This window comes from Moschus berezovskii, chromosome 24 (assembly GCF_049115385.1).
Source record: "Moschus berezovskii isolate FMDL1 chromosome 24, NW_MosBer_1.0, whole genome shotgun sequence".
Taxonomy (NCBI): domain Eukaryota; kingdom Metazoa; phylum Chordata; class Mammalia; order Artiodactyla; family Moschidae; genus Moschus; species Moschus berezovskii.
Window position 1 is genome coordinate 16,921,481 of NC_142483.1, and position 24,240 is coordinate 16,945,720.

The 24,240-nt window shown below is 39.2% G+C and overlaps 1 long non-coding RNA gene and 1 pseudogene across 6 annotated transcripts; one reads left to right on the plus strand and one right to left on the minus strand.

Annotated features, from left to right (window-relative positions):
• Window positions 1-1,649: 1,649 nt before the first annotated feature.
• LOC148774009 (uncharacterized) lies at window positions 1,650-24,056 on the minus strand. Of its 6 annotated transcripts, none has more exons than XR_016036126.1 (3): window positions 14,809-24,056; window positions 10,778-14,562; window positions 1,650-5,596 (listed from the first exon to the last, which is right to left on the minus strand). It is a non-coding gene; the product is annotated as an uncharacterized LOC148774009 (long non-coding RNA). The 6 variants fall into 6 exon arrangements; XR_016036127.1 differs by having other exon boundaries at window positions 10,778-10,852; window positions 12,936-24,056; XR_016036125.1 differs by having other exon boundaries at window positions 1,650-5,463; window positions 10,778-10,852; window positions 11,913-24,056.
• On the plus strand, window positions 8,822-9,176 carry LOC129547956 (mitochondrial import inner membrane translocase subunit TIM14 pseudogene; annotated as a pseudogene).
• Window positions 24,057-24,240: the final 184 nt, after the last annotated feature.

Genomic DNA, 24,240 nt, shown 5'->3' on the forward strand with positions numbered 1-24,240 from the left:
GAGATGGCTGGATGGCATCACCGACTCTGTGGACGTGAGTTTGAGTGAACTCCGGGAGTTGGTGATGGACAGGGAGGCCTGGCGTGCTGTGATTCATGGGGTCGCAAAGAGTCGGACACGACTGAGCGACTGAACTGAACTGAGTGAACATCGTTCTTTGCGCGTTGCGTGTCCTCTTCCACGCAACGCGCGTTGGAGATTTCCTGGTTTCCGAAGGTACACGTTTCACCCGGCGAATCAGACACTTGCCCTAACGGAGGCGTGAAGACGAACCTTGCTTTCTCAGGAGATAAGTTGTTCAAAACCCAGTGCACAGAGAACGAGGCTGTAGCAACGCGTTATGACGACGTGACGTGAAGTCGCTCAGTCGTGGCCGACTCTTTGCGACCCCAAGGAGCCCACCAGGCTCCTCCATCCATGGAATTTTCTAGGCAAGAGTACTGGAGTGGGTTGCCATTTCCTTCACCAGGGGATCTTCCCAACCCGGGGATTAAACCTGGGTATCCCGCATTGCGGGTAAACGCTTTACTGTCTGAGCCACCAGGGAGTCCCCAGTAATGTCACCCTTCACCGTGAAAGTTGTGTCCGACTCTTTGGGATTCTACACAGTCCATGGAATTCTCCAGGACAGAATACTGGAGTGGGTAGCCTTTCCCTTCGCCAGGGGATCTTCCCAACCCAGGAATCGAACCCAGGTCTCCCGCTTTGCAGGCGGATTCTTTACCGTCTGAGCCACCAGGGAAGCTAGGCCTAAACACTTCGAACCCGCCAACGCCAAGTCTTAGTAAAGATCCCTAATCGTCTGTCAAGACAAAGAGCTCCAAGACATTTACATCCTCTATTGCAGGTTTTTAAGAGAAGCCAACGGGGAAGGCTTTTCTTCTCTCCAAATAAGATTTATTCCCGATGTTGAAGTGGAAAGCCTCATTTCAAAAATATTTATGATCTTAATGTTTTCTTGTCTATGAAATAAAGTATATATCTTGTTAAAAATGTAAAGTTCCCCACAATCTTCTCCACCTCCCATGTATTTCCGCCATACCATTGGTGCAATTTAGGATTAGCGGCACCCCTCTCCCCACCTCGACGCTTATGCGAAGACATGCTCACGCACCTTTCAGATGTGTCTAACTCCCTTGGAAAATACATTCTTGACCTCCTGACCAGATAAATGACTCAAACCATCTGTTCTTCATAGTTATGATTTCACTTTTGATATTACTATTGATAACCCTCTTCCCCTCTCCCACTTGTGTAAAAACTCTATAGAGAACTGGACCCTAGTCTGTTTTTATATTACTTTGTAATCACTCAAATATAGTTGAATGACTGAGGGACAACTGAATAAATTATGGTATATCCATACTATTTCTGAGAATACTCTCCGGATTTAGAATGATGTACAACTATAAATTATAATGAAAAGATCTCCAAAGTACAGTTACTGTAAAACGCCAAATAATTACTAAGTACAGTAAAGTGATATCTGCTCTGCTGCTCAGTCAATGTGTGACTCTGAGGCCCTATGCACTGTAACCTGTTAGTTTTCTCCGTCCATGGAATTTTCCAGGCAAGGATACTGGAGTGGGTTGCCATTCCCTACTCCAGGGGATCTTCTCCACCCAGGGATGAAACCAGAGTCTCTTGCATCTCCTGCATTGGCAGGTGGATCCTTTACCACTAGCACCACCCAGGAAGCCCCACAGTAAAGTAACATAAAAATGTGTGTGTGTGTAAATGCAGAACAATAACTTTGAAAAAGAATCTGCAGTAATGACATTTAGTGGTTACCTGTCTAACCAGTGTGGAGGGAGGAGGGCACCTTCCTAGAGAGTGAGGGAACCAACTTTGGGGGTGACAGTTAAAAGAGTTTTATCTATACTTTAAAAATTCACTTTATTGAGGTATAATTTACATGCAACACAATTCTAAGTGTACAATTCTATTAATTTTAACAAGTGCATATAGTATTGTAGCCAACACCATAATCATGATATTAATTGTTTACATTACCCCCCAAAGTTCTCATACTCATTTGTAGTCATCCTCTTCCCTCACTTCAAGCCACTGGCCAACCACTGATGCGGTCATAACAGATCGCCCTTTCCAAAATTTCATGTAAATTTTACAGAGTAATACAGAACAGCCAGACTCTTGTGTATGAACTCTCTCCTAGCATAATGATTTTGAGATTAATCCATGTTACAGCATGTACCAATACTTTGTTCTTTTTAATTGCCAAGTAATATCCCATTGTGGATATACTACAGTTTCTTTATCCATTCATCAATTGATAGCCCATTTAGGTTGAAGTTTTGGACTTTTATGAATAAAACTGAACATCTGAATACAAGTATCTGTGAATCTGTATTAATTTATTTTTACAAGATGAATTTAGTCATGTACCATTTAGATAATTTTTTCAAAAAACTTGAATTTGATGAATAAGTTCATCATTGCTTAAAATTTATTCTTCCAGATTTTACTCTATGAAATACTAACTTTTCTATATAAATGTTAATGGGATTTTACACTGCTAAGCAACTTCTTTTTCTATTTAATAATATACGGTGACCATTTAAAAATATCAGTATTTATAGATTTAACTCATTCTTTTTAACGGTTGCATTTCATTGTATGCATGAAAGATAACTTATTTAACTAACCTACCAAATTGTAAAACTTCCAATAATTTATGGTACCAAAATTTCCCTCAAGTTTCCAAATGATACTCATAAGATGTTCATTATTCATTATAGCATTATAATGGAGAAAACTGGAAACATCAACTTTTTAAAAAAAGTATTTTTTTGGCACATGGTTTGTGGGATCTTAATTCCCCAACCAAGGATTAAACCCACACCCTGAGTTCAGAGTCCTAACCACTGAACTGCCAGGGATTTCCCAAAAGAAATACTTAAATACCCCTTTCTTTCTTTTCCTCTGGTCACAAGTCCAGCTATTCTGATTTTTCTATTGCAGATTTAGCTGCGATTTTATAAATTTACAACAATGATTAATCAATAGTTATTAGACGCATTACCAGGATATTTAATTTCTTTTCCTAATTGTGCTGTCCTAGGTGGTTCCATGGAGAAGGCAATGGCAACCCACTCCAGTACTCTTGCCTGGAAAACCCCATGGACGGAGGAGCCTGGTAGGCTGCAGTCCATGGGGTTGCTAAGAGTCGGGCACAACTGAGCGACTTCACTTTCATTTTTCACTTTCATGCATTGGACAAGGAAATGGCAACCCACTCCAGTATTCTTGCCTGGAGAATCCCAGGGACAGAGGAGCCTAGTGGGCTGCCATCTATGGGGTCGCACAGAGTCGGACACGACTGAAGCGACTTAGCAGCAGCAGCAGGTGGTTCTGGTCCCTAAGGGTCGGACACGACTGAGCAACTTCACTTTCACTTTTCATTTTCACACATTGGAGAAGGAAATGGCAGCTTTCTCAGGTGTTCTTGCCTGGAGAATCCCAGGGACGGGGGAGCCTGGTGGGCTTCCGTCTATGGGGTCACACAGAGTCAGAAACGACTGAAGTGACTTAGCAGCAGCAGCAGCAGCAGGTGGTTCCGTAGTTGTTTATTCCAGCTGGTACATTCTGCAGGATGGGGCTGAATAAGAAAAACCTACAAAGTTTCACAAGTAAGCTTTATGTTGTTGAAGACCTACTGAGTAAAACTCCATCTGGTAGAACTACCCTTTAGAAACTCATATTTTAGGAGTAACCCTGGGCAATCAAAACCAAAAACTTCCTTATTCCAGTGGATATGGTAAAGCCACTTCATAGATTACAGTGGGTTTATTTGGTTCCTCCTGTTTAAATTCTCAAATGTTCCAATAATAAATTCTTAAGCAAGGTGAAAATAAATGTGATTAAATACACATTTGAAGAAAACAAGGGAAATGCAAAGGGAAAGCAATTGATTTAATGTAATCAGATTTTTTAACTCTTTAAAAGCAATTTAATAGACATGTTTATTAATTTCTAGTGTGCACAAACTACTATTAAATTTTTTAATAACTGAAAGTCTATGCAATTACCTAAGAGATCCACATATTTGCCTAGAATTTAATTTAAAAGGAATTATAGACTTTTTAAAAAATTTATTTTATTTTATTGGAGGCAAATTACCTTACATTAATATATTGGTTGGTTTTGTCATACATTGACATGAATCCGCCCCGGGTATACATGTGTTCCCTTTCTTGAACCCACCTCCCACCTCCCTCTTCCCCATATCCTCCCTCCAGGTCATCCCCGTGCACCAGACCAGAGCATCCTGTATCATGTGTCAAACCTGGACTGGCAATTCATTTCACATATGATAATATACATGCTACAATGCCATTCTCCCAAATCATCCCATCTTCACCCTCTCCCACAGAGTCCCAAAGACTGTTCTATATACCTATGTCTCTTTTGCAGTCTCGTATACAGGGTTAAGGTTACCATCTTTCTAAATTTCATATATATGCGTTAATATACAGTATTGATGTTCTTCTTTCTGGCTTACTTCACTCTGTATAATAGGCTCCAATTTCATCCACCTCATTAGAACTGATTCAAATGCATTCTTTTTGATGGCTGAAAAATACTCCATTGTGTATATATACCAAAGCTTTCTTATCCATTCATCTGCAGATGGACATCTAGGTTGCTTCCATGTCCTGGCTATTATAAACAGTGCTGCAATGAACATTGGAGTACATGTGTCTCTTTCAATTCTAGTTTTATAGACTGTCTTCAACAAGAAAACTTCCTCTTCACTGGAAAGACATGTAAAGAATTGCTTAGCAGTTGAAGAACTAAAAACTGTATTTTGGAAGCTTGCTAGATTAAAAAAAAATTTGTATCCTTTAAGTAGCTTTTATGGGCTTCCCTTGTGGCTCAGCTGGTAAAGAATCTCCCTGTAATGCAGGAGACCTGGGTTCAATCCCTGGGTCAGGAAGTTCCCTGGAGGAAGAAATGGCAACCTACTCCAGTAGTCTTGCCTGGGAAATCCCATGCACAGAAGAGCCTGGTGGGTCCTGTTGCAAAGAGCTGGACAGCACTCAGTGACTAAGCATGTCTGTCTGCTTTGAGGTTTATAGAGAATTCCTTAAAACAGTGTTCACCTGGGACTTCCCTGGTAGTTCAGTGTTAAGACTTCCAATGCAGGCGCTGCAGGTTTGATTCCTGAACAGGAAGCTAAGATCCCATATGCTTTGTTATCAAAAAACCAAAACATAAAAAACAGAAGTAATATTGTAATAAATAAAGATTTTTTAAAAATTTATATATATATATAATTAAACAATGTTCACCTGATTCCACCAGTCTTCTTAAATTGATTTTCTAAACTTCTCAAGACAAATGAAATGGGTCTCCTTTCTCATAACGTCTTCCAAAATATAATCCACATTTGTTTAGTTAAGCAAGACAGCTGTAGATAATTCTGATTTCCATCACTAGCCTCTAAAACATTAACCAGAACATCAAATGAAGATGTCAGAGTAGATTTTTCCGATTTCCACTTAGATTTGCTGCACATCAAGAAGCTAATGGAGATTACAAAACAGGATGTTAATGGTCCACTGAAATGTCTCCACTGTAAAGATAAGGATAATCAGGGTCAGAGAAGTAACCTGCCCAAGGTATCACAGCTAATAACTGGGACAAGAAACCATCTCTTCTCATGTCAACACCCTTACCCACTGTACTACTGCCTTATTTTTAAAAGTGAGGAAGTTGAGCCCCAGAGGAAAAACTTGCTATCATTTACTGATCACTTACCATGTACCAAGTGCTATATACATCATTTAAAATCCTAACAACTTTGAGGATTGTATTATAAGGTTGCTCCAACTCTAAAGCTTATGCTTTTAAAAAGCACTCTACACTAAGTATTGCTTTCCTCATCCTTGATTTTTTTTAGAATGAGAGCTTTCTGGTCTCACATGTGTTTATTTATGTTTTAGTCTGTTAGATTTAATCATGTAATTATTTTTGATGATTATTTATGTCCCACTAGAATGCAAGCTTAAGGAAACCATTTCACCTCCTCTGAAATTTTCAGAGTATGTATTCTATAAATAGTGCTAATATTCTAATATTTAATTGCAACAGTGAATGTTACTGAGCACTTACTGTAGCTAAGCATTGTAACATGCATTATCCCATTTAATCCTCTCAACAATTTAATCCATGTCACTCACTCTGTTAAACAATGACTCAGCTCTTAAAAAAAAAAAAACAGCTCTGGTTCTAGTACACCTGTTAGTCATACAGTAATATAATTTTTTGCCTTCATTTCTCAAACCTCTATAAACTCCATTTTGATCTCATTCTCTGATTATAATCCATCACTTTCTTGTTAAAAGTTTGTGTCCTCTGAATATTGTTATTTGTCTGCAATAGTGGAAGAATATCCATGCTTCTACAAAGAATCATGTCCATCACCTACTTTCTCTTCCAAAAGGGGAACAGCATGTGAACTCCCAGAATCTTTGGATAGTTTAGCCAAACACGTCACCTCAGCGCCTTTTAGACTATTGTCTTCTTTATAAAATTTTTTTTCTTAATTTATTCCATTTATATGTGGTGGGAGGCTCTGTTTATTTGAATCTATACCCTCATCTTACCTGGGAGTCAGTGTTTTGTTTGTTTTTTAATTTTGGTAGACACTGCTGACTTGGAAGAATATGAAGTCCACCTGACTTAATTTAGTCAACATTCGCCTACTTCTCCAATTTAAAACAATTGTCCTGCTTCTTAAAAGGAGGTGCAGTCGCTCAGTCGTGTCTGACTCTTTGCAACCCCATGGGCTGTAGCCACCAGGCTCTTCTGTCCATGAGGATTCTCCAGGCAAGAATACTGGAGTGAGTTGCCATTCTCTTCTCCAGGAAATCTTTCTAAGCAGGGGTCAAACCCAGGTCTCCTGCATTGCAGACGGATTCTTTACCATCTGAGCCAAGGGAAGCCCTTGCTTCTTAGCGGCGATACCCATTGTATACATAAGTCAAATTCATTTAAGGTTTCTTACTGGAAACTTTAAAAACAGAGAATGCCAATGACTTGACTAGCTTCCTTCGAAGTATTTATTGTAGTCACATTCCTGACTTCCAGAAGAACTAGTACTCTGGTTTTCTAGAAACTTTAAAGCTGAGTGATTTTATGGCAGGACTGTTAACTTGAGACTGTTGCAGGAAGGGAGACCCCTCTCATAGCCCAATAAAGGCCCCTCTCATGCCCTTGAAAGGGTCCCCCTTCCTACAATTCTATTAAGATTTGTATTCACCATCTAACATTTATACAGGTTTCACTCAGTCGTGTCTCTTTGCAAGCCCACGGACTGTAGCCCACCAGGCTTCTCTGTCCATGGAATTCTCTAGGCAGGAATACTGGAGGGGTTAGCTGTTCTCTTCTCCCGGGGATTTTCCTGACCCAAGGATGAAACTCTGATCTCCTGCATTGCACGCAGATTCTTTACCGCCTGAGCCATCAGGGAAGCCCAAAGAAGAAGCAAAAGGGTCAAAATGGAATCATTTGTGTACTTGCAGACCCCACAATTCCACTACAGCAAACTTAAGACTGAATTGCAGTTTCAACCCCTCCCAGAAATGTGACCTTTAAAACAACCAATCTAAAATTAACTCATCAACAATAGTGAGGTAATCTGCATGATAAAGAACACTGCTAGTCCTTTTCTTCCCTGAAAGAAGGTGGTCTAAAACTATCTTTTCTTTTCTTTTGCTAATACCTTCTTGTCTCACTCTCCTTCTGCTTATAAAAACCTTCCATTTTGAACAGCCCTTCAGACTGTTCTGTTTACCAGTTGGGATGCTGCCAGACTCAAGTCATGGAATAGTCAATTAGATCTTTTACAAAACTCAGTAATGAATTTTAGTCTTTTTAACAGATTGGTGGCAAGGCTGGATCCGAAGTGAACTTCCAAAGACAATAAGAAACAGAAGTGCAGCCCTCCAACTCTTTTGAGTTCATGGTCTTTCCTGCCCTTTCCAGTGACTATCAGTCAGTTCCTCTCCACTAAGCTGCACTCTGTTTTCTGTGTTCCAACTCCAGATCTCATTAGCGTTCCTTTACAGAGCAGGTCAGGCTGGTAGAGGCTTCTGCCTTAGGCCAACCAAGCCTGTCACCTTTCAGACCAAATTTCCCCAGGAAAACCCCAGCCCATGGATTGTTCCCCCAAATCAACATTGGGGACTTCTGGTGGCAGCTGAGTTTTTCAGTTATTTGGAATCAATTCATAGCCCCCATTCCTTGAGGTCTGTTTGTTCATTGCTTTCCCCAATCCAGACTTCTAAGAGAATTTTTGCTGGTTACTGGCCAGAGTAGGATTCGGTCCAGTGGAAGGCCTCTAGTAGCTGTTAAATAAAGGCTGGTTGCCAGTGGGAGTCTTGGAAGTACTCAGAAGCTGATTAGTTGGGCTCTGAAAAACCCAAACACTGGGCTAAATGAAATGTGGTCCTTCATAGCCAAAGAAAAGATCCTGATGCTGGGAAAGATTGAGGGCAGGAGGAGAAGGAGACGACAGAGGATGAGATGGTTGGATGGCATCACTGACTCAATGGACATGGGTTTGGGTGGACTCCGGGAGTTGGTGATGGACAGGGAGGCCTGGCGTGCTGCGGTTCATGGCATCGCAAAGAGTTGGACACGACTGAGCAACTGAACTGAACTGACAGCCAAAGAGTTGAGTGAGCCACCTTCTGGAACACTTGCTTATTTTAAGAACTATGCTCCTGGAGGCATAAACTTGGTGGGCTGGGATGAACCGCGCTCCTGGTGGAGGCAGGGGAACAGAGCAGGTGTCATGGCCAGTACAGTGGTAGCAGTTGGACTGACCATTGCTGCAGCAGGATTTGCAGGTCGTTATGCTTTGCAAGCCATGAAGCATATGGAGCCTCAAGTAAAACAAGTTTTTCAAAGTCTACCGAAATCTGCCTTCAGTGATGGCTATTACAGATGTGGGTGGGTTTGAACTCAAAATGACAAAACGGGAAGCAGCATTAATACTAGGTGTAAGACCTACTGCAAATAAAGCCAAAATAAGAGATGCTCATCAACGAATTATGCTTTTAAATCACCCAGACAAGGGAGGATCCCCTTATACAGTAGCCAAAATCAATGAAGCTAAAGATTTACTAGAAGGTCAAGCTAAAAAATGAAGTAAATGTATGATGACTTTAAGTTCTTATTCACTTATGCTTACCAGCTTTTTATAATAAAATGCCTCAAACCTAAAATAAAAAAAAGAACTATGCTCCTGGAAGGTGCAGATATTTACTAAAGTTTTACTAAAAATAACCTATAGTTGCAATGACCATTATGAGGAATGTTCCGAATACATAAAATCATTTTAAAAGTACAGGGAGCGACTCAGTGACTCTCTCTCTCCCCCTGAGTCTGCCCCTGTGCCTACCCACACGTATTATATTCTTTTTCCTCTTAATAAACACTTTACTTGCTTCACTAAAAAAAAAAAAAGAGATAAAACACTGTAAAGTATGAATTCCCATATCAAATAAACAGAATGGAATACCTATTTTAATTAGTATGAAGAAGACTCCAAAAGATATAGAAATTCCAAAATAGCCTCATTGAAATATTTGCTGCAAAAGGCTAGTGCAAAATTAAACACCAAAGGTATCTAAAAACAACACCTAGGCCACACCCATTATAACCTCGTAGGGCTTCATCATCAAAACATGGGCCCCCAAATTTTCCATTGTAATCACCTAGAACAGGGAAAAACTGTCCTCAAAAGCCCTGTGTAAATTCTTTAGGATCAATTTAAATGGCCCCATATGGGTCCCTTTCAGAACTGATGAAACTCTTATTAAAGAACTTCTGGCAAACTGGTATGTATTTTCTCAAACAGCCGAGGGGAAACAAAATTAAAATTGATGAGGTTATTCAATACTGCCAGAAATATTTGTCCTGGATGAAGCCTGACAATATACTTGAAAGGACTTGATAACTTTAGGATTAAAAATATGGCCAAATGGGAGAAGCTGATGTTTGGGGCCTGCTAGGCATTTTATTTGGCCTTCTCTTCTAAGGTAACTGTACCCAAAGGGAAAAAGCCATTCCAACTATAGGTGACTGGGTGTGTCAGTCCTTTCTGGTAATCCTAAAACCTCCCCTCAGTTCACTTCAGTTCAGTCGCTCAGTCGTGTCCGACTCTCCCCTAATTCATCTTAAAATGTGTGTAGACATTGTGACATTGAAAACAGAATTGTCCTACAGATTAAATTCCATCCTGTAGGATACTTAGATACTTTGTGTCTTTGTGATATAGATTTTAGGTCCCATTTTTTTTCTAGGAACTAAAAATCATACTTCCTGATGCAAATGTCAGGGAGAAAGGTCATTTTACAAAAAACTTGTAAGTGACTTTTACACAAATACTAGTAACTATGAGGTCTCTATGACCGTCGGCATTTACGTTTATACATGTCATAAATGTGTGACATTCTCTATGTCTGGATGGTATTATCACAATTAATTTGTAAAGTGCTCTATTTGACTATTTGATTGGCTTAAAAATAAGTGTGTATATATGTATGTATAATATATAATTCACATATAGCTAAAATAAAGACTAGATAATCTAAAACTCAGAAATATATGAATAAAAACTAACCCCAGGTGCTTTCCAGGTTTGTGTGATCTAAGATAAATAAAAGCTAGTTTAAATTCACTGGTGTAATTAAAACAGGCATGTTTTTAGACTTAGCAGCATCAAGTATAAAATTTTTTATTTTACCTGGATTAACTGATCAGGGAGGTTCATGTTGTCTCTGTTAAAAACTTTGTCAGCAGGAAAGTAATCGAAGTATGACTGTTGGGAGCAAGTAATAGATGTAAGATTAAAAGGTTTTAGGTGAACTCTTTAGCAGTAATTATATTTTAGGTGTCCTTAAAATATTTTCCCAAATCTCTTTGCTAACTAGAAACTTTAAGGATTTTATAGGTTAAATAACAGAGGTTTACTGAATATCTGGATCATTTCCAAAAGGAGTAAAATACTGATACTTTAATTACAAAATACAGGTTCATCTACTTTTGGCTCCCTACTACAGAAAAACTAAAGAAAAAGCAGCACATGATTCTAGAAATTAAAGTTTCCAAAGGTTAAAAATTATAATTAATGCATGTAATTAAGACAACTAGAAGAGTTCAGCTCTATATGTAAGGACACTATGATGTATTTTTAAGAAGTCTGAGGAATAAAGATGCACCTTTGTTGAAGGAAATGAAAGTAATTTTGTATAAATTAGAACTTCTGATTATTTCAGAAGAGAGTAAAAGAGAATCTTCCCTTGTATAAACAAATTGGCTAAAGCTGAACTATAAAGGTTTTTAAATTATGCTCAATATTAGTAGTATACTTACATAAAACTAAAACTTGATTTCCTTTCATCTGATAAAAGGATGTTTTATTATTACTTTGGCCAAATAGATAATTATTATTTCACAATAATCTGTGGTTCTATTTAGTCGTGTCCAAACTTTTGTTAATCTGACAGCTTCCTCAAATCAAATGCTATATAAAGTCTTTTTAATCTCTAGTTAAATTTGAGATTTCTCAGGGAGCCCCTGTAAAAGCTCCTATATTCTCCCACCTCATAAAAAGGGAGATGTTATACTAATTCAGGCTTACATGAAAAATTACATAGTTAAGTAGGTAACATTAAGCCTTCTTTATATCTGTATAGATATGTTATAGTTCAGTCGCTCAGTCATGTCTGACTCTTCGCGACCCCATGGGCTGCAGCACACCAGGCTTCCCTGTCCATCAGCAACTCTTGGAGCTTGCTCAAACTCATGTCCATCGAGTCAGTGATGCCATCCAACCATCTCATCCTGTCGTCCCCTTCTCCTCCTGCCTTCAATCTTACCCAGCATCAGGGTCTTTTCCAATGAGTCAGTTCTTCGCATCACGTGGCCAAAGTATCAGAGTTTCAGCTTCAGCATCAGTCCTTCCAATGAATATTCAGGACTGATTTCCTTTAGGATGGACTGGTTGGATCTCCTTGCTGTCCAAGGCACTCTCAAGAGTCTTCTCCAACACCACAGTTCAAAAGCATCAATTCTTTGGTGCTCAGCTTTCTTTATAGTCCAACTCTCACATCCATACGTGATCTACTGGGAAAACCATAGCTTTGACTAGACAGACCTTTGTTAGCAAACTGATGCCTCTGTTTTTTAATATGCTGTCTAGGTTAGTCATAAATTTTCTTCCAAGGAGCAAATGTTTTCATTTCATGGTTGCAGTCACCATCTGCAGTGATTTTGGAGCCCCCCAAAATAAAGTCTCTCACTGTTCCCATTGTTTCCCCATCTACTGAAGTATTCCAGAAACTGAATGAAATTCCTGGAAAGTCTGATGATGTCCTGACATGATGCTGTCTGCCCAAAAAATTGAGGCTCACACTAAAAGGACTGAACATGAGTATCAGGAAAATACCCTTGCTGCAAAGGCAGTAGCAACAGTGTCTGTCAAGACTGTGGCACGTGTGGATGAGGTCCATTTGACTTCGGCATTAATGAGGGAGGCCAGTGATAGGGCCATAAAACCTGGATTACCATTCTGGATTGTATCCTGTCAACATGGGTAATGTTATGAAGTACATTTTCTAAAATCTACTGCTTTTATGGCTGTGTTAGAATTCATGGAATCCTATAGAAGGGGGGGGTGGAATAAAAGGTTTTGTTTTCTTGAAGAGCAAAGGAAATTCAAAGAAAAATAATCTATTCTCCTTGTAAAAGGACACAGGTACCAAGATTTGCACTGGAATGCCACGTTTGAGAGAAATATACAGTCTTATATAATCAGAGAGCCTCAAGAGACTGCTTGGGCAAGCTGTTAAGTTTACTAACAAGGTTCTGGCAAAACAATCTTAAAAAAAAAAACAACTTACATGGTCAATCACTGTTTCCTGCTGCACGTGTATAAATAATCAGGCTGAAGTTAATACAAATTGAGCTTTACTGTAATTATAGTAAAAAATGGGGGTAATCAGAGAGAAGAAAATTATGTTTGTTCCTTTATAGACAGTAGACTCTAATTTTGCTAACAGTCTTTGAGGTGTTGTTATACAGCTATAGACTGGACTCCCCTGGCCTATAGTATTGCTACGGTCTTGCTGACTGTTCATAACACCACCTTTGGGAAACATAAACTCACTCCACATGAGATAATCATGGTCAGACCAATGTCTATTGGTATACCACCTTCTGCTGATCCTTTGTAGTCTCCCGCTAGTATGACCAGCTATTGTGTTACTCTGGAGCCTATTACCAACAGGTTAAAGAAGCTCTCCCTGATTTCCGATTTAGGGAAACCTTACTGGTCATGGTCTGGAGCCCAGTGACTGGAAAAATTCTGGAGACATCATCAGAAGAAAACCGCCCTCATGTCCCATTGAAAGCGAACTTATCAAGTGCTTCTGGCCACTCACTCTGCTGCAAAACTAGAAGGCAGTGAACCTTGTATATCTATATCATATAGCTAAAGAAGGCTCCAGCTAACTTCTGGTCCTGTACAAACCCTGGAAACCTCCAAATCAAGTTGACAAGGATGACATCATGGTGACAAATGGACATCAATGACGACTGCGTCCATCCAAGATGCCAGACAGAGAAAGACTTCCCATTTCAGCTGAACTCAAAACCTTTTCTTCTCTTTCCTTTATCCTGGCACTGACTTGGAAAGATAATCCCATCAGCCACAACTTCTGGGCCATTGTTAAGGAAGGTAATCTTCGGAATTTATAAAAACTTTTAAATTTCAGGCTAGGGGGAAAAAATTAATTGACTCCTGGCTTTAAACAGGCAAATGAAACAACTCTTGCAGATGAATCTATTTACAATGCCACCTTAGTGACAGGATTTATTTTTTGGGTGATTATCATCTCCTTGGGCTATGAAGGCCTAGGTGGCTGGTGCACAGCTGGGCAGTGACATTTAGTAATCTAACTATGACTCCAACTGTTCTTGAAAGGGCCTACCAGGAGGCACTTATGATTCAGGATTTGCTTCCTTTGGTGGGTCCCTACTTCCCTGGTTAGGAATAGATACAAATGAGGCTATGATCAGGAACCTCTCCTTAACTTTTGAAAGTACTAGAAGAAATCCACTGCTAAGCAGTAGCTTCCCAGTAAAGATCCTTGGACTCTGTTTGAGGTTGTTCTCAATAATAGAGTAGCCTGCAATTATCCTCTTGCCAAGTTAGGATGTGTTTGGCCAACACCACCTCTTGTACGTGAATTAACACTTCCAAGGGAGTTGAAATTAAGTGACATATCATTAAACAAGCCACCTGGCTTAAGATGACTCTGAAAGGGGTCTTTCTTTGATTGGTTTGGGTCTTAGAGACCATAGCTTCAAAGTGCACGCCATAAAAAAAAGAAAAAACAACAAAGTGCACTCCAAACACTGGAAATTATCCTACTTACCATAATGATAATAATCCCCACTGGTGCTCTGTATCCTCTCAAAAGTTTTAATGCAGATTTGCAGCTACTAACCTCCATGTGAAATATCTCCCTAAGATGACAACAACAGAAAAGGAGCAAAGACAGTAACTAATTTAAGGGTTATGAACCATGACCTGTGAAATGTCACAGGGCTTAGGCAAAAATGTCATGACCCGTGGATGCAGAGCAGTGACCGAGAGGGGCACTAACGCCTTTTTTTTTCTTTAATCACATCTCAGTTATGCTGAGAGTATGATCAAAAGGGGGCAGTTAAAGAAGAAGCAAACGCAAAACGGAGTCATCTGCTTCCCCTTACCCACTACGGCAAACCAGGACTTAATTGTCGTTCCAACTTCTCCCAGGAATGACGTTTTGTTTAACAATGGTTAAAAACATGAAGGAGCTTCCCAGGTGGCTGAGTGGGTAAAGAATCTGCCTGCAATGCAAGAGACACAAGAGATGCGAGTTTGATCCTTGGTTTGGGAAGATCCCCTGGAGGAGGGCATGGCAACCCACTCTAGTATTCTTGCCTGCAGAATGCCATGGACAGAGGAGCCTGGCAAGCTACAGTCCATAGGGTTGCAAAGAGTTGGAAACAACTGAAGCAACTGAGCACAGCACAGCACAAAGACATGAAAGCTGAATGACTAAGCCTGCTATGTACCATAATATCATCAAGGTTATTTTTTATTTCACAAAACCTTCAGCTCCATCTATCCTGATTGCATAAATATTCCAAATGTTTTGCAATTACACGCTACAAAACAGAAATTAACTTACTCAAAAGATTTTTCTTCCAAATATTAGGTTTACTGACTCATGTAATTCTATCTTCATGGTAAATGATGGTTGATAGTGAACTAATTATCTAAATTAAATTCAAATATATGCATAGTTCTTAAACGTTAACATGCATCAGGATTCACCAGAAGGACGGTTAAAACCAGACTGTTGAAACTCTCACTTGTAATCAAGATCAAGTAACAAAGACCAGATTTACTCTCTCACCTGAAAAAAAAAGACAACATTTATGAAACAAGGGTTTTCAAGATACTGGACACTGAACAATGAAAGGAAAATAATTCCTGAAAGACAGAGAACAAAGTCTGAATCTGAGACTGCCCCAGTTTACTGCCTTGTTGAGTGTTTCCAGGCCACACACAGCACAGAAAGGGGAACAGAGGAGTAGGCTGGTAAACTCCTGAAGCTAAAAGTCTGAGGAAACCAAACTTTAAGGCAGAGAGGAAAGAGCACAGAAAAATGAGCCAAATACCCAAAGCCAAAGAGTGACTCATCAAATGATGAAAGAAAACACTGCCTGTTTCCATCAGCCAGATTAAAAAAAAACACACAATTCATGGGATGGTGAGTAGAGTACTCAAGATCTCTCAGTAGTGAAGAAGAATTAGTTCTATACTGACTACTACTTCAAACCTACCTGCTGCTGCTGCTAAGTCGCTTCAGTCGTGTCCAACTCTGTGCGACCCCCATAGACGGCAGCCGACCAGGCTCCGCCATCCCTGGGATTCTCCAGGCAAGAACACTGGAGTGGGTTGCCATTTCCTTCTCCAATGTGTGAAAGTGAAAGTGAAACTGAAAAGTGAAAGTGAAGTCGCTCAGTCGTGTCCAACTAGTGACTGCAGCCTACCAGGCTCCTCTGTCCATGCAATTTTCTAGGCAAGAGTACTGGAGTGGCTTGCCATTGCCTTCTCCATCAAACCTACCTAACAAGTCATAAAAGACCTGAAAGGACCAATTGTTTCCAAATAGCTTAACTGCATGTGTGCTCAGTTGTGTCTGACCCTGTGATACCATGGAGCATAGCCCACCAGGCTCCCGTCCCTGGAGTTTTCCAGGCAAGAATATTGGGGTGGATTGGTATTTTCTACTCCAGAGGATCTTCCTGACCCAGGGATGGAATCTGTGTCTCCTGCATCTCCTGCATTGACAGACGGATTTCTCACTACTGAGCTACCTGGTAAGCTTAACTGCATACTAGAGCAAAGCTCAAAAAATTTGTAAAAACACAAAAATATCCACATCCAACAAAGTAAAATTCTGGCATCTAACCTAAGATTGTTCAGCACACAAAAAAGCAGAGATACATGACCCGTAATAATGAGGCAGTTCATCAGAATGAACTCAACTAACAGAGATGTTATCTTAAGTACAGACACAGAAGACAAAAGAAAAACATAAATCAAGCTTCCAGAAATCAAAACTACAACGTCCAAGATGAAAAATATACTAGATAGAGTTAACAGCAGGTTCAGTTCAGTTCAATTGCTCAGTCGTGTCTGACTCTTTGCGACCCCTTGAACTGCAGCACGCCAGGCCTCCCTGTCCATCACTAACTCCCGGAGTCCACCCAAACCCATGTCCATTGAGTTGGTGATGCCATCCAGCCATCTCATCCTCTGTCGTCCCCTTTTCCTCCTGCCCTCAATCTTTCCCAGCATCAGGGTCTTTTCAAATGAGTCAGCTCTTCACATCAGGTGGCCAAAGGACTGGAGTTTCAGCTTCAAAATCAGTCCTACCAATGAACACCCAGGATTGATCTCCTTTAGGATGAACTGGTTGGATCTCCTTGCAGTCCAAGGGACTCCCAAGAGTCTTCTCCAACACCACAGTTCAAAAGCATCAATTCTTCAGTGCTCAGCTTTCTTTATAGTCCAACTCTCACATCCATACATGACCACTGGAGAAACCATAGCCTTGACTAGACGGCCCTTTGTTGACAAAGTAATGTCTCTGCTTTTTAATATGCTTTCTAGGTTGGCCATAACTTTCCTTCCAAAGAGTAAGCGTCTTTTAATTTCATGGCTGCAGTCACCATCTGCAGTGATTTTGGAACCCAAAAAATAAAGTCAGCCACTGTTTCCACTGTTTCCCCATCTATTTACCATAAAGTGATGGGCCCAGATGCCAGACAATATAAAAGAGAAAACTAACTTAAAGGCATAGAAATACGAAAGTATCCAAAATGAAACACAAAGAAGAGTAAAACAAAAACATAAGCATCAGTGAACTATGATAACCTCAAACAGACTAATACATGAATAACTGAAATTCCTGAAAGATGGGAAGGGACAGAAAAAATACTTGAAGAAATAGTTTTCCACATTTGATTACAACTATAAAACCACATGAGCCATGCTATGTAGGGCCACCCAAGATGGACAGATCATGGTGGAGAGTTCTGACAATATGTGGTCCATTGGAGAAGGAAATGGCAAACCACTTCATTATTCTTGCCTCGAGAATCCCATGAACAATATGAAAAGGCAGAAAGATATAACACCATAAGATGAGCCCCCTGGGTCGGTAGGTGTCCAGTATGCTACTAGGGAAGAGTGGAGAAACAGCTCCAGAAAGAATGAAGAGGCTGGTTCAAAGTAGCAATGACTCTCGGTTGTGGATATGTCTACTGGTGAAAGTAAAGTCCGATGCTGTAAAGAACAATATTGCATAGGAACCTGGAATGTTAGGCCCATGAATCAAGGTAAATTGAATGTGGTCAAGCAGGAGATGGAAAGAGTGAACATCAACATCTTAGTTCATAGCAATCAATGAACTAAAATGGACAGAAATGGGCAAATTTAATTCAGATGACCATTATATCTAGTACTGTGGGCAAGAGTCCCTTAGAAGAAATGGAGTAGCCCTCAGAGTCACCAAGGGTCCAAAATGCAGTACTTGGGTGCAATCTCAAAACAACAGAATGATCTTGGTTTGCTTCCAAGGCAAACCATTCAACAAAATAGATGGGGAAAAAATGGAAACAGTAACAGATTTTATTTTCTTGCACTCCAAAATCACTGTGGATAGTGACTTGCAGCCAAGAAATTTAAAAGACACTTGCTCCTTGGAGGAAAAGCTATGACAAACCTAGACAGCAGAGACTAAGCACCAAAGAATTGATGTTTTTGCATTGTGGTGCTGGAAAAGAATTGAGAGTCCCTTGGACTGCAAGGAGATCCAACCAGTCAATGCTAAAGGAAATCAACCCTGAATATTCACTGGCAGGACTGATGCTGAAGCTGAAGCTCCAATACTTTGGACACCTGATGTGAAGAGCCAACTATCTGGAAAAGACTCTGATGCTGGGAAAGACTGAGGGCAAGAAAAGGGGCCGACAGAGGATGAGATAGTTGAATGGCATCACTGACTCAATGGACATGAATTTGAGCAAACTCTAGCAGACAGCGAAGGAAAGAGAAGCCTGGCATGCTGCAGTTCATGGGATTGCAAATAGACACAGCTTAGTGACTGAACAACAACAAATAAAACCATATATTCAGGAAGCTCCATTGACCCTGCACAAGAATTCTGAATAAAACTACATCAAAGCAAAAGCGGCCAAGGAAAAAGACTTAACTACATAGAAACAAAGATAAAGATGACATATTTCTTGGGACATCCTTGGCAGTTCACTGGTTAAGACTCTGAGCTTCCAGGACTTCTTTAGTGGTACAGTAGATAAGAAGCTGCCTGCCAATGCAGGGACATGGGTTCAATACCTGGTCTGGGAAGATGATATATACTATGGAATAATTATGCTACTGAGCCTGTGAGCTGCAACTACTGAAGCCTGAGTGCCTAGAGCCTGTGCTCCACAAGAAAAGCCACCACAATGAGAAGCCTGTGCATCGCAATAAAGAGTAGCCCACACTTTTCACAACTAGAGGAAGCCCACACAAAGCAACGAAGACCCAATGCAGCCAAATAAATAAATAAATGAAAAAGACTCTGAGCTTCCAATGTAGAGGGTGGGGATTCGATTTCTGGTCAGGGAATAAGATCCCACATTCTACACAGTGCTGCCAAAAATGTTTTAATTAATTTAAAAAAATTTAAAAGATGACATATTTCTCACTGGAGATAATGCAAGCAGGAAGACAGTAGAGAAACATTTTAAAATAATGGAAGGGGAAAAAGGACAGCTGAGAAATCTATATTGAGCAAAAAAAAATCATTACAAAAGAAGGTAAAATAAATATACTTTCAGATATAAATCTGTACTACAAGGAATGTTTAAGAAAGTTCTTCAGGCAAAAGGAAAATGAAACCATAAATATCTACAGAAAAAGACCCATACAAATATACCATATACCATAAATATCTACACAAAGGATAAAGAGCATCAAAAAAGGTTAACTGTAACAGCATATACATAAGAATGTTTTGTCTTACTATTAACACTTAAAAAAAAAGATTTAAACAAAAATAACAATAAGGTATTGTGGCATTTGTAACACATACAAAAATAAAATTCATGAACAGTAATATCACAAAGGCTGGAAAGAGCCAAACAGAAGTACACTATTACAACATTCTTATCCTGTATGTGACAGAGCATAATACCACTTGAGGGGAGACTCATAAATTACAAATGCATACTGTAAATTTTTTTTTTTTGGCTTTGCAGGATCTTTGTTGCTGTGCTCAGGGTCTTTGTTGCTGCGAGTAGAGACTCCTCTTAGTTGTGTTGTGGGAGTTTCTCATTGTGGTGGCTTCTCTTGTTGCAGAGCATGGGCTGTAGACTCACAGGCTTCAGTAGTTGCAGCTTGCAGGCTCAGGAGTTGTGACTCGTGGGCTCTAGAGCACAGGCTCATTAGTTATGGCATATGGGGTTAGTTGCTTCAAAACAGGTGGGATCTTCCCTGACCACAGATTAAACCCATTACACCTGCATTGGCAGGCACATTCTTGACCACTGGACCATCAGGGAAGCCCCAATACTATAAATCTTAAAGAATCTACACTGAAATAAAAATAAAAAGAATTATGTCTAATAATCCCACAAAAAAGATAAAATTAGGTAATAAATAGTCCATTAATTCAAAAGAAGAAACAAAGGAGAACAAGAGCTAAGACAAATAGAAAACAAATAGCAAGATAATAGATTCAAATGTAACCATAGCAATAATTAGTAATCGTAAATGCTATAATTATACCAACTAAAAAAATAAAATTTGTGAAATTGGATGAAAGAGCAAGAACTAGGGAATTCCCTGGCAGTCCAGTGTTTAGGACCTGGTGCTTTCACTGTAGTTGCCCCAGGTTCAATCCCTGGTCAGGTAACTAAGATTCCACAAGGTGTGCAACATGGCCAGGAAAAAAAACCCAATAACTATATTTACCTTCGAAAGTATTTTAAATATAAAAACACAGGTAGGTTAAAACTATGGAAAAGATATACCATGCTAACATTAGTCATAAGAAACCTGGAATTCTATTAATATCAGACTAGACTTGTGAGCAGAGTATGCACAAGTCTAACAATTATGATCAAGATATTTCTATAGCCTTCTCTTAATAATTGACAGAAAAAGAAGGCAGAAAATCAACAACATGAACTACACTATCAACAAACTTGACCTAACTGACATTTATATAACACTCCACCCAACAACAGCAATATACACATTGTTCTCAAGTGTACCCGGAACATTTACAAAGATAAACTGTATTCTGGGCCATAAAACAAACCTTAAATTTTCAGATCATACCACGTATATTCTCAGACCACATTAAATGAAATTTGAAACCAAGAAGAAAGAGATTTTCAAAAGATCTATAAATATTTAAATAAAGGAAATAACACACATGGGACTTCCCTGATGGTCCAGTTGCTAAGACTCCAAGCTCCAAATGCAGGTGGCCTGGGTTCCATCATCCCTGGTAATGGAACTAACTCCCACATGATGCATCTAAGAATTTACATGTCACAACTAAAAAAGATTCTGTGTGCCAGAACTAAGACCTGGCATAGCCAAATAAAAAAGGAATAAAAAGTTCTTTAAAAAAGGAAATATAATGTTTCTAAATAACCCATGAATCAAAGAAGTCCTAAAGGAAACTATAAGGTATTTTGAATTGAATGAACATAAATACAGAACATAACCAGAATTTATGGGATGCCACTAAAGCAGTACTTAGGGGAAAATATATAGCACTAAAATCCTATGTTAGAGAAAAGGTCTCAGATCAATGACCTCAGCTTCTACTTTGAGAAACTGAAAAAAAGAAGAGCAAATTACCAAAGTAAGCAGAAGAGAGGAAAGACAAAAGTAGGAATCAATGAAATGGAAAACAGAAAAACAGAGAAAATCAATATAACAAATCGATTTTTATAAAGATGAATAAAATTAATAAGCCTCCAATATCAGGAATGAGAAAGTTTACATCATTACAGCTTCTACAGATATTAAAAGACTAACAAGGAAATACCATGGACAATTTTTCACCCATAAATACCACCACTTAGATGAAAAGGACGCAGTTCTTGAAAGACATGGAAAACCAGTGCATACTCAAGAAGAAATAGATAATGTTAATAGCTTTTTATCTATTTTTTAAAAATTGAAACTGTAAACACCTTCTCACAAACCATCATTTAATGAAGAAATGATACCATATTGACACAAACTCTTTCAACTCATTCTGAGGCATGATACCACAACCAGACAGACATTACAAGAAGACTATAATCCAATACCTGTCATGAACACAGATGCAAAAACTCTAAACAAAAACTTAGCAAATCAAATCCAAAATTGTATTAAAAGAATAACATATCAAGGCCAATTGGGGCTGAATCCAAGAAATACAGTTGGTTTAACATTCAAAAGTCATTCCGTGTTAACATATAAATCAAATTCTCAAACTGAAGACAAAACCAAACAAAATGATCTGATCACTTTGATAGTTCGGAAAAAGCATTTAATAAAATCCAGTCCATTCCTGATAAAAATTCAGCAAACTAGGAACAGAAGACTTCATCAATTTCATAAAGGACATCTACAAAAAACCTACAGCTAAGGTCACACCTAATGACAAAAAAGTCTGAATGCTTTGAGATTAGGAATAAGAAAGATGTCTAGTCTCATATATATTACTCAACATTCTACTGGAGGTTCCAGTCAGTGCTGTCAGGCAAGAATACTAAACAGAAGCAATCTAGATTGGAAAGGTGAAGTAAAATTCTTTACTCATAGACAGCATGATCTCCTATGTTAAGAATATGATGGAGGGTTTCCATGGTGGTTCAGTGGTAAAGAATCCACCTGCTAATGCAGGAGATAAGGGTTTGATCCCTGATTCGGGAAGATGCCTCAGAGCAACTAAGCCCATGTGTCACAACTATTGAGCCGGTGCTGCAAAGCCTGGCAGCTGCAACTACTGAGCCCACACGCTGCAACTACTGAAGCCCACATGTCCCACAGCCCATGCTCTGCAACAAGAGAAACCACTGCAGTAAGCTCACATACCGCACCTAGAGAGTAGCTCCCACTCGCAGCAACCAGAGAAAAGCCTGTACAGCAATGAAGACCCAGCACAACCAAAAATAAATAAAAGCTTGAAACAAGAATATGATGGACTATGCCAAAATAAAGCTACTAGAATTAATGAGTTTAGTAAGGTTGTGAGATATAACATCAATATACAAGTATATGCTAGAATTTTGAGCTGGACTTTTTAGGGAAAGGTTAAAAAGTGAATTTTATAAAATGACACCATTTACAACAATATAAAAAATACAACAGGCTTATGGTTAAGTCTGACAGGAGATGTGAAAGATTTGTACCTTGAAAACAACAAAACATCACTAAGAAATTAGAGAAGACACAAATAAATGGAGACATGTATTTTGTCCATAGAACAGAGGACATTAAGAATTTACCCTGAGACTTAATACAATCCCCATTCAAATTCCAGCAGGAATTTGTGTAGAAATTCATAAATTTCTGCTTCTTCAAAAGACACTGTTGTGAAGATGAAAAAAAAGTCATAAGCTGTAGAAAAATTTTGTAGGCCACATATATGAAAAGTAACGTCTATGAAGAATTTTGAGAGAACTCTCAAAATTCAACCACTAGAAATTAAACAACTCAGTCTTCAAAAAAAGCAAAGATTCTTAACAGATACTTTATCGAAGAACAGATATAGATGACTAATGGAAAGCACATGGAAAGATGTTCAACAGCACAGGTCTTTAGGGAAATGAAACTTACAATCCCAATAAAACAACAATATAAGTCATTAGAATTGCTAAATCTAAAAATGCTGGGCATACCAGGTGTTGAGTAGGATGTGCAAAAACTGGAACTCTCATATACAGTTGGTGGAAACAAATTAGTACAACCACTCTGGAAAACAGTTTGGCAATTTCTTGAAAAGTTAAACATTCACCCACGATTGATTCAGCTTCCAAGTTATTTACCCAAGAGAAAAGGATATATATGTCCACACAAAGATTTGTCTAAGAGTGTTCACAGGAGTTTAACTTGTCACAAAAACTAGAAAGGACCCAAATGTCCATCAATAGCTGAGTGGATAAGAATTTTGTATTACAGCCATAAAATGGAATACTACTTAACAATAAAAACAAAACAATCACCTATTGAAACATGCAATATGAATGAATCACAATTATGATGAGAGAGGGAAGTGAGATTACTCTCTGCACTGGGAGCCACTTTTCCTGCCACAGCCCCTCACTCCCCTCCCTTGTCAGGAGTGCCTGTGAGTGGATCACTGTCTGCAGTAGTGATGAAACAGCTGAAGATGCTGACAGATCAGAGCCTCAGCAGCTTGGCAGCCTCAGGGCCCTTGACCTTACTTATCCCTAGGCTTAACTTCCAAAGAAATGCCATTTCAGCGACATTGACACAGCAGGCAAATTTACTGGGGCTGGGGCTGCCACAGTTGGGGTGGCTGGGATTAGGACTTTGTTTGGGAGCCT